This window comes from Rutilus rutilus, assembly GCF_951802725.1.
Source record: "Rutilus rutilus genome assembly, chromosome: 20".
NCBI lineage: Eukaryota > Metazoa > Chordata > Actinopteri > Cypriniformes > Leuciscidae > Rutilus > Rutilus rutilus.
In genome coordinates this window covers 30,337,439-30,349,615 of record NC_140225.1, presented here as the reverse complement: position 1 = coordinate 30,349,615, position 12,177 = coordinate 30,337,439, and the positions used below count along the sequence as shown (strand labels likewise).

General features: G+C 37.9%; 1 protein-coding gene across 3 annotated transcripts in view; it reads left to right on the top strand.

Annotated features, from left to right (window-relative positions):
• LOC311279721 (tight junction-associated protein 1-like) overlaps positions 1-12,177 on the top strand; it is a 111,998-nt gene that overhangs the window by 78,697 nt on the left and 21,124 nt on the right. The gene's annotated exons all lie outside the window — the stretch shown is intronic.

The window sequence follows — 12,177 nt, the reverse complement described above, 5'->3', positions numbered from 1 at the left end:
AGCTTTGATCACAGGAATACGTTACTTTTTAAAATATATTCAAATAAAACAAACTGTTATTTTACCTTGTACTACATTTCACAATATGAATATTTTTGCAGTATTTTTTAATCAAATAAATGCAGCCTTGGTATGAACATAGGAAACTTATTTTGAATGGTAGTGAATTATTTAAAATAGCTGATAATTGGCTGCTGATTAATCTCTTGACAGCCGTAGTATTTTCTTGAATTTATATTTATATTTATATATATATATATATATATATATATATATAATATTATTATTATTATTATTATTATTATTATATTTTATTTATTTATTTTTTACTTGGTAACCTTCTTGGTAACATGTACCCCTGGCTGGTCTATAGGGCCTGTGTGTGGCACTGATCCACTGCCGGAATCACTGTCCACAGGTTTCTAAAATAAGCTCATTTGCCAGGTTTCCCCTGGTTTCTTTAAAAATTATGGTAGAAGCTATTTGCACACTGCAAATCTGAACTATCTGAAATCTAAGATTCAGGTTCAACATTTGTTGTTGGTTGCTACTAAATAATAATAATAATAATTAATAATTCATTACATTTATATAGCGCTTTTCTAGGCAGGCCTACTCAAAGCGCTTTTTACATGAAAGGGGGAATCTCCTCAACCACCACCAATGTGGTGATATAAATGATATTATATTGAAAAATTACAAATTAGACAAGGAAGTCCCACAAACGAAGATTAAAGAGTAGCATGTATCTTTACTTACAAGCTAACACTGGAACGCTGAAATGAAGAAAATGTTAATTATTTACCTGCAGGAATTTGAATTGGTCACTTTTATTTCCACAAATTTTGTTTTAGTTTTTTTAAAATCAGGTTTATTTTTCTCCCAAAATCAGGTTCCGAAATCCTTTATTTATTTCTGTTTTCATTTTACTGAATTGTTTTAAATGTTCTGAATTCCTTTTAATGGTTAAATAAAATTCATGTCTAATTGAAAAACAATTTATTAAAAGTTTTACAAAATTTTTTTTTTTTATTTGGGAACAATAAAACAGATAATATAAATATATATATGTGTGTATATATATATATATATATATATATATATATATATATATGGTATTTTAAATTGTTAATACTTGAACTCTTTCTCTAGCCTGGTTAAAACCAGACCATTCTCAGTAGTAACTGAGTTATGGTCTCAGGGCTCCAGACTAACTTTTTGCCTTGGTTGCACTGGTGCGCCTAACTTTTTTATTTAGGTGCACCAGCACAAAATTTGGGTGCACCCAAATTTTTCCTCGGCTGTATCACCTTTAACGCCACAATTTTAAGGTCACCTTTTTATTACGCTCTATACACATTCATATATATTATGTAAATGAATTTAAACAAGAAGGTGTAGGTAAAAACTTTTATTTATTTTTTGAAGCACAATTATTAACGGTATTCCTACTCTTACCGATACTGCTTATCGATACAGTACTTTAACTGTATTCTTATGGTTCTTTTTGTTTTATATATAACAAACAAAGATAAACAATAGATAAACAAAAGATAAACAATTAAACAAAGATACACTTTATATAGGCCTACACAGTGCTTTAATTTCAGGAAGGCCTATCAACATTACTGTTCAGGCATGGTCTAAAAAGAAATCTAATAAAGTAATAAAATGTAAAATAACACTGTAAAATTTATCATACATAGATTAATGCTTATTAAAGCTGAAGTTATTCTTTCAAGAGCTGTGAGTGATTTTTCTCTTGTTGTTTGATTTACAGTAATGGCGCAATCGTCAGCATGTTTATTAGACTGCGGCCCCTTTAAGACCGGGTGCAGAATGCAGATCTAATAGGCTACTGATGCACCATTTTCTCCCAACTATTTCCATAACTACGTCCATTTAAGACATAAACTGTTTTAGTGAATCTCAAAGCCGGTAATTGACACGCTTTTGTGTACAATTGATCGTTTAGACGCGCACAATCTGCACATGAAACCGAAAGTATAATTTGCTTGTCTCGGCCGGTCTCGGTCTGTTTCGGAGCGCGCGCCGCCATGCGAACAGCATCTCTTGCGCAGATTTTTGTGTTTTTAATATATATCTCTTTCAGTTATTAAACGCGTCCCGCAATTTAGCAACAGTAGCTAGACTGCATTTACAACAATCACTGATCGTGCTGATTCTGATTCTGAGTTTTAGGGAGAAATGACCGCCTAATGCTGCGAAGGGAAGAAGTTGCGCGTAGTTAGATAGTTTTTAATGGGTTTACCTCAATATATATTTTTTTATAATCTTTGGAAGCCGAAATTTTAAATAAAATCTGACTAATATAACAGACCTTAAGTGTAACCAGGCTACGTTTGAATGTTTAATTCTGTCCTCCGTCGTCACTCATTATTAAGCAGGGCTGTCGTGTTGTGCGAGCTGTGGCATCACGTGAGAGAAGAATGTGAGTTCCGTCAAAGGAGAACAAACGCCAACAAACGTCCGTGGAGAGGCAGCGGATGCGAGGACGTTAGGTGCACCGGTGCGACTTAGGAAAAATGTTAGTCGCACACTTACAAAATTTGGTCGCACTCTAGAGCCCTGGGTCTGGCAAAGCTTCATTAATAACTCATTTCCAAAGGGGCGTCACCAACGGACGTCGCTCAAATGCCTCTGGGCGCAATTGGATAGACCTAAAACCATGGGCGTCGGAACCATTGTATATGGGTGGGACAAGACCCACCCACTTTTTAAGACCAATGATATTGGACCCACTCACTTTTACCGTCTCTAATTCAGCGCATGTGTCTGTTCGCTTTTCAGAGCGCCGTCAGTCAAATCCATTCCACTTGAGGAATTCCCTAATAAATTAAACTCCATTTCCGCTGAATCGCTACATTATATTTCTCAACGAGCCGCAACTGACGAAAGTAACCGCCCTTTGTACCCTTCCAGTCAAATATTACGTTGCAAACATCAATAACAGCTTTAAGTTGTCATTGCTGGCAAATGACCATGGTATTAGGGGGATAATCCACGGATGGCTCTGTGCATTTAATGCACGACGTGGAGGCAAAGAACCGCCCGACGTGAAGTGTAGTTTAGTTTACTTGTTTAATTAAAAGGCACCAGAATACATGAAATGGTATTTACTCCAGTAACATTTTTTTCTGGGGGAGGACCCACCCACTTTTTTTTTTCTTCCGACGCCCATGCCTAAAACCAATCAGAGCGATCGTCATCGTGTAAAGCCATATGCTGCGTCACTAAGTTACACTACGCCATAAAAGTATGTACTCTTTTTGTGAAGAAAAGGTATTTACTTTTGAATGTGTAGCAAAAAAGTAGGCAAGCTTTGGGACATACTACTTCGTCATCTTTATCGGACGGATCTGTCGCGTGCATCCTGTCACTTAAACTGCCCTGTCAATCATCTTGTCACAGTTAAAATCCTCTATTAAATCTAATTTAATTTCCTACCGTTTCGGAGAGAAATGTAGGAGCACGTTCATCTGCCAGTGAGTCTTTCATGGAGACTGTCCTCATGTGTTTGCAATTTGAATATAATAATGCATTTAAAAGTTGGTGCGCTTCACCAACGGACGTCGCTCAAATGCCTCTGGGCGCAACTGGATAGACCTAAAACCAATCAGAGCGATCGTAAATCGTGTAAAGCCCGCCTCAACGTTTCTGATTGGTGCCTCGATTTGGACGGATTAGAAATGGGCTTGAATGGGCTCTTTGCCAGACTGCTTGCAGAGCAAATCTAAATTTGCCGGAAGTTTGTCTGGGTTTTCCCAGGTTACTCTTTCTCTGCCATTGACGAAAATTTCCAGCTTCCTGTGTTTTCACTGTTATATGGTAGGGGGCGCTATGACATCTTCTGAAAGAGTATTGATATATTTAATACAGATTTGATTATTATTGGTATTGTTTTTATTATACTACTTCGAGGTGTGCATTCTGCTTTATAAAAGTATATTTGCCACAATTACAAGTTATTTCGATGATTCCATATCGCGATTCGATTAAGTGTGCAGCCCTACTTTTGATTTATTCATCCAAAATATTCCGTAACACATTCCACGTTATTTTTTAAATTCCATTTGTATTCCGTCCATGTTTTTGGCATCGTGGAAATGTCAGGTCCCTAACATTTTATTTTCACTGACTGCATAATGACAACAGTCTTCCATTATGAATCATCCATGTTCAGGAAAGAGGTGGATAAAATATCTTTCTTTCTGAAGTTGCAGGCGTAGATGAGGGAGAGAGATGAGATGAGACATGCAATGGACTGCAATCCATTTTTAATGATTATGATCAAAGCAGCCAAATTAATGAACTCTTTATAGCTGTATGAAGCTGGCAGGCATCACTTTAATCCACTGACCGGCAGCTGTAGAGTTACAGGACCCCTGCAGGGTCACTACAAAGAGCAGCAGGTTTGGCAATGCAAAGCATGCTGGTTAGGGAGGACGAGGGGACTGCAAACTTATCTAGATGTGAACCACATATATAAAACATAAGGAGAACCTCCTTTGTTGTCATGTGGGATTTCGAAGGGCAGCACAGTTTCCGCCTCACACAAGGCGAATCACAAAAAAATGAATTATTTTGGTTCCGATTCCACATAATGATTCCATTAACAATTCTTTCAGGACTTTTTCTCACATTTCAGACAGCAAGTTCACAACTCGCATAATACATGAATATTATTAACGGAGCCAAACAGCATGAAAGTCATTTGGTTCAACATTTTCTAGAAACTGTTCTTAATTCAACTCTTGGTTATTCTATCTGAATAGGCCACAGCAGTGTAATTGTGAATTGTTGTATTTGTTCAAGTGGTCAGTCACCAGATTTTTGGTTTGAATTTTTGCTAATATGTTAATTAAATTGGCACCGTAAAAAAAAACCAAAAAAACATTGTGCCTGACAGCGTAGGCTTCAGGAAATAAATAAAATAAAGGTTTTACAGGCAATCAAACAGCTCTATTGTCTGACGAATGCCTTGAGTTTTTGCCGGCTAATTAAGGGCTGCATTTGAGACCCGTAAGTGACTGTAATGTGTTATTTTCATTACAGGTAAAGGAGGAGAACAGTGCCTGATTTTAATGAGCACAAGCTCGCTGTGAGGCTGTTTTGCAGTATTTGTGTGAGGATTCAGTGGAACTGTATTGGCCAGTTCATCTCTGTTACTGTGTAACTGTTTTAATTGGCTAGACTGTTGCTTCTGACATGCGGACAGGCTGATTTCTGTGTGAACAATGGTGAAATACAGTACAGAACACTATAGATTTTGAAGAATGATTATGAAGACAAACTTTTTTTTTCTTTTTTTTTTTTAATAGTGTGCACTAATTATGGGCAGTAAGACCAAGAACATCTTTTCCTTTTTAAGGCCTGTTCACACTAACATGAATGTTCAGCGTTTCGCTGCTTATGAAAATATTGTTTGCTTATCAGGATCTTGGAAAATATCTATATTCGACACCACTTTCGATACTATGGGAGAAACTGCCATATATACCGCCATACAGATAATTTGTTATCTCATAATTGTTTGATAATTTGGATAATTTTGTTGCAATAGCTTACACACAGCACAGGGAGGCTTAATTTGTATCATTGAACTACATTTTCATAAAAAAGACAAGTAAACAGTCAGTAATAAAATAAGAACAAATAAATTGCAAACAGTATCACAAATAAATACAATAGAATAAAGAGACAAATTAAATAAACATGGCTTTAAGTTTTTCAGGTTGGGTCTAACAGTATATTCAGGTAAGAAAGTAATCAATTGTAAAATAACACTGGATAGTTTTCATTGTAAAAAGTAAATACATATTAATGCTCTCAGTTAAAGTTAAAGTTATTTAGTCAAAAGCAGCAAGTGATTTTCTCTTGTCTTTTGCAGCAGGTTTATTAGGCTGCTGTCACTTTAAGAGCTGATCGGATCCAATATACTGTTACACAACATGCATTTTCTCTTAACTTTTTTCCGCACAATAAGAAAAAGAAGTTTATATGGTACTCATGAGCTGTTTGAGAACGCCACTTAAAGACATCAGTAGTGCACGCGCTTTTGGTGTGAGCGGGAAACTTATGGGAATGACTAAAATGATGCGCAATACAAGCACTATTCAACCGGAGCGAATGAGGCGAGTGAGTGCGAGGAGGCGGGTGTGTGTCAATTCGCCCTCAGAGAGAAGAGAAAGTGAGAACGCACAGTTAGTATCGGTGTATCGATACTGCAATATGGGAGTATTAGAACAGTTTCAGATATTTCAGTATCAATACACCTTATTTATTTATTTATACGCAAGGTTACATGGGTCGAAAACAACGAAAAAAATATGCTTTTTTATTTTAATCATTTATTACTTTTTGGTGGTGATGCCAAATTTGAAACTCTGTAAAAAAAATCTTGGTAACACTTTATTTCAATAGTCCACTTTAGATAGAAAAACCAAAAGATCTGCTCTCGTTTATAAATTATATAAAAAAATTAATTATGCAACAAAGTCAAGTCACCTTCATTTATATAGTGCTTTTAACAATATAGATTGTTTCAAAGCAGCTTTACAGTGATAATAAAAAATTAAAGTAACAGAGATTGTTTGGCTTTACAGCAGCTCTAGGATAAAGTCATTGTCCAGCTAAAGTTAGTTTTGATTGATTGATTCACTTCCGTTGCAAAGTTAATTTAGGGGCCGCTAACACGACACCGTTCTAACAGAAAACCCTGAACGCGCTCTGGCCCGCTCATCCGCACTAAACAGTGCCTGGTGGCTCGAGAACACAAACCCTGAAATCAGTTCCAAGGTGCAGGCGTAAAAAAAAAGTTACCATCTCCGTGCAAACTTCAAAAACGTGAATCTGTGAAAACGCAGACGGCGTGCACAACATGTATTACGTGTTTAGTCTATAGGTATGTGCGTTTTAATATATATGTGCGCAGGCGTGTAGTCTTTCTTTACAAATTGACCTCAACAAATTACTTGCCTGGCCTTAAAAATTCATAATACAGAATTTATCGCTTCCGCGTAGCCATGTGGACTGGAATTATTTTGACAGTGTTTTATCTGTACAGAGGTGAAGGGAAGGGAAGGAGGTCTTCACAGGGGAGAGACTAGTTGACACTTCAAGACTGCGTTGTCGTCGTGTCCAGGCGCAGGTCCTTCATCAGATCAGGATACGGCTTGGATCCGGCGGACTGCGGTAAACCTCTGGATAAACGGAGAGGCTAATATTAGCGTAGACGCCATTCGTCATGTGTCTGCTTGTTAGGAAGCATGTTCTACAATGTTAGGAAGATTGTTCCAAAGTTTTGGTGCTAAATAGGAAAAGGATCTACCGCCAGCAGTCGATTTTGATATTCTAGCTATTATCAACTGGCCGGAATTTTGAGATCGCAATAGACGTGAAGGACTATAATGCGTTAAGAGCTCGCTCAAGTACTGCGGAGCTAAACCATTTAGTGCATCAGCAATATTTAAAAATGTATACAATGTTTAATAGGGAGCCAATGCAATGTTGACAGAACGGGGCTGATGTGGTCATACTTCCTGGTTCTGGTAAGAACTCGAGCTGCTGCGTTTTGCACCAGCTGTAGTTTGTTTAGTAAGCGTGCAGGGCAACCACCCATAAAAAGCATTACAATAATCTAGCCTTGATGTCATGAATGCATGAACTAATTGTTCCGCATTTGTCATTGAGAGCATATGACGTAATTTAGATATACTTTTAAGATGGAAAAATGCGGTTTTACAGATGCTAGACACGTGACTTTCAAATGAAAGATTGGTATCAAAGAGCACACCCAGGATCCTAACCGACAAAGCACGTCTGGATCATTAGTCCACTTCAATAGTTTACTTTAGACATTCTACTACAGTAACTATGCGTAAGTTATCAACGATATCAGTCATTAGAGTATTAGTAGACTGTCTGCTTAATATCTGCTAACACTTTATTTTGATTCTCCTCAACAGACACTCTACTGACTATAGGTAACTTTGCAACTACATGTCAAATTATTCTACTAACCCTAACAGTCTACTAATACTCTGAGAGTTAGTTGACATGTAGTTGCAAATTAATTAGAGTTAGTTAACATGTAGATGCTTATATTTAGTAGAATTTCTAAAGTGGACTATCAAAATAACGTGTAACCGAATTATTAGTCGAAAAATGATTAGTCGCAGACTCACAGTGAACGTCACTTCGCACCTTGTTCGGACACATTGTTATCAGTTCAGTTTAAGATCAGCAGGTCTGAGTGCAGATTCTGATTATTTAATCTCATATCGGCCTGATATGCCCCTGATGGTCTGAGTGCAGTGCTTTGTGATTGAGTCGGTGTGTAATTTGGCTGCAATCATGCCACTTTATCTCCAATCAGGATGCATCTCCGGCTTATATGCTTTCAGACGGCAGAGAGATTGAATTACCCAGCATTCCTTCCATCAAAAAAGTGCGGTGCTCACATTTGCTGCTCCATTTCCTCGCCTGCCACATCCGAAACCTGCATGCCAGCTCTCCGCAGATAATAGCCTAATTGGATCGTAATTGGTTGGTGATTCTGCAGCGTGGGCGTTTGAATGCGATCTCTGATCTAACGCTGTAACATTGTCACATGCGCTGTGGCGATTTGCACCCGGTGCTGGGGGCTCTTATAGATGTTTGTTTGTTTACTCAGTTACCCATTTATTTCGTGTGTTTTACCGAATTTATTTAGCTTCCCCTCCTCTGTGATTCAGAGAGGTCATCAAGCAACAGTAATTGCGCACATTTTGCATTTCATCAGCACCGGCCGTCTGCAGCTAGAGTTTATGACTGCGCTCAGGGCAAATCACCACAGCTTGCTAAAATGAATTGATTAAATTCTAATTGTTATGAAGCGAGACAGTGAAAGTCCCCTATGATCTGCCAGGCATTGAAACTGTATTGATCCAAAAGAGGGAAAGAGTGATTGAGACCTTGGTGTCCGCTGTAAACTGAAAGGCAGAACTTGGAGAAAATGTGTAATGCAGGCCAGATGACCTTTTGTAAGCATAAATTTTGTGTTTGAATTGATGTTTCCTACAAAAAGTTTTATGAACCTTTGAGCCTTGTGCTCAGTCTCAGTGTTGATTCAATGAAGATATAATATCAAAAGGTCTCAACATCAGCCCATGTAGCCCACCGCTCATTTCTTGGAGCTTTGGTCTTTAATACCCCTTAACCTTTGAAAAAAATAGTGTAAATGATTCATATAAAACTTTCTCTCTTCCTTAAAGCACACAACATAAGTTTATGGAGGATATCCTGGCTGCTCTTGTCCATAGAGTGAAAAAGGGTTGGGTCTGCCAAGCTCCAAATTGATAAAAAAAAAAAGTAGTAGCATATCAGTATGCCTAATCATTTCAGTTATATGGAAAAGAGTGGTCAGGATAGTTTTAGAAATAGAAACACCCATTTTGGGTGAAAATTCCCATTTTGTTTCCACATAAAAGTGGACATATCTACTATATAGTATCCAAAAAGCACAATGTGAAATGAGTAGTATGAAAAAAATGCTCTGATGTTGTATTGATTTCACTAAGAATTGAACGATGAACACTTTTGGACAAATTTGGGCACAGTGAACAGGTTCTGCTGTCAGCTTAAAGCTACACTGTGCAACTTTTTAAGTTGATTCTTAGCAAAAAACACTTTGTTCTATCAAAATGATATGTGCTCATTCATGTGTAATTACTTCCCACCAACTAATAAAGTATTCTCGTAAGCGTAAAATCTGCCATTTATAATACATACGAGCGAGTCGCTCGAATGGCGGCAGCCATGTTGCGCCTCCATCTTGAAAATACATTCGCCAAAGAGGGACATACCTGGAAATTCAAGCTTCGCCTTTCGCGCTTTACACTCAGTGACACCGTGACGAATGCGAGGAGGAGATTACTCGCGACTGCCGGCAGATTTGAAAGATTGCTGATGGTGGATCACGCCTATTCTCGAGGACATGTAGCAGAGTCGCCAAGGAAGCGAAAGAGAGAATTAAAACGTCAACACGACAGGCAAATAAGCAAGACCAAAGTCAATATTGGAGTAACTTTTCCCAGATGGAAAGAGCTCATGAGGAGCAAAGATTTTAAAACGGACGCCGAAGTTGCCTGCTTTCTTCTCGACAGGTAATTCAGCCTATTTGTGTAAATTCGAAGTTTTATAGTTGCTTGTCTAACCATAGCATGGTTGTGCATAACGCCAGAACGACCTCTAGTATACCTTGCGTTACTTTTCCTCGCGTCAATGGTGAAAAAGTATTGTTTACCATGTAACATAAATCTGTGCTGCGACGGATCACAGGTGATGAATAGTTTTAAAGGCGCAATTTTTTAAGCTATATAAAAAACGGCATAATCTTGGAATAATACGGCCACCGTAGGAGTTAAAACGCCCTCGAAATTGAAAGGAACAGAAACTATTCACTGAGTAGTCATATACAATTTCACCGCTAGATGGGGGAAAATAATCACACAGTGTAGCTTTAAGCATCTTTAAAGGAGCCATATGTAAGATTGTGGCCAAAACTGGTACTGCAATCACTTTCAAATTACTGTAGAGCGGTGTATCCCCTCCCCCTCCCCCCTGACTCGAGGTTGCCAGATAGGCTGCAGGATCCAGCAGGAACGTAGGCTGCTACGTAGCTGTGGTAACTAGAGCAGAGCTGGCAACCCGGATGCCGAAACACTACAGACTTCGTGATTGGTAGATAGGTGGAGGGTGGCGCATCAGGCCAAAACACAAGATGACAACATCAACATCAGTTGAGGGCTGCAACTTCACTTTTTAAATGACAATATCCTGGCCGGACTACTGTTGTCAGTGATATAAGTATTTGAAATGAACATGATTTCTTAATGTCTAGTGACATATCAGGGCCATTTTATGATTAATTGAAATACATTTCTTACATACAGCTCCTTTAAAGTCGAGATGAAACAGAAGTAGCGACAGTTCTTTTCTTTTGTATTGTGACACATCCAAGTGTGATGGATTTTTTAAAAAGAACCAAGTCCCAACCCTACATTTTTTTTTCTTCTATCGATTGGTTGTTGAAGTTGATTGGATTTTGAGTGTGGAATGTGCCGTTGCACTCAAAAATAAATGCAAGCTTGGTAATAAAGCGGCATATATCACCAGAGAGAAGAGTTTCACCGGAGGTCGAGCTGTGACCATTTTCATTAAGCATTTCATGTTCATGTTACAATCCAGAAGGAGGCGCGTGGTAATGCAACACTGTTTGCTAACAGCCGCAACAGGAAAAAGAGCAGAAGAAGAAGAGACGGTCTATGCACCAACCCAAAACAAGTGTTCAGACGACACGCAAGAGCTTGCTAGTAGCCTATACGCAGAGTCTCGATTCAGTTTTGTGACGCGCTCCAGAAAGCAGAAGAACGTATCCTGTTTGTTCTCTTTATTTTACAAAAGCACAATGTTTTGTTTTGGTCACACTTCAGTTTAGGCTCCAATTCTCACTATTAACCAGTTGTTTATTAGGATGCATATTACTAGTATACTGGCTGTTTATTAGTCCTTATACAGCATATATTAATGCTGTATTCTGCATGATCATATTCTACATCCCTGAATCCTTCCCAATACCTAAACTTAACAACTACCTTACTAACTATCAGTAGTCGTAGTTAATAGTGAGAATTGGACCCTTTGCAATTTCTAATAATTACTCTTTAAATCCTCTTATCTGTATAACCATAAATGGCAGAGTTTTTTTTAAGTTGTTTCCACTGTTATAAAGAGACAAAATCATTTGGCATTGTGTTGATTTGTGTCGTGGAAGTCCACTCGTATCGAACCGTGACCCCAAAACCGAGGTACATACTGAACCGTACATTGTTTCATTGTTTCTATACCAGATACTGTTGTAAATGGGTTGGAAGTACTAAAATGAAAAAAAATATATAATGCCTTTTCTTTTTATTTGCAATATATTTCATGCAACACAAAATCTGTCACTTTTTGGTTCAAAACACTTGCACAGAGGATAAGCTTAATGGCTTTTTGTGATGAAAATGTCTTTTTCTTTTCCTCTTCTGACCACTTGAGGATTTGATGACTTTAACAGCAGACACACTCTCTTACAACTCTGTGTTGAAATATGAGGTCTTATTATTGCAATAA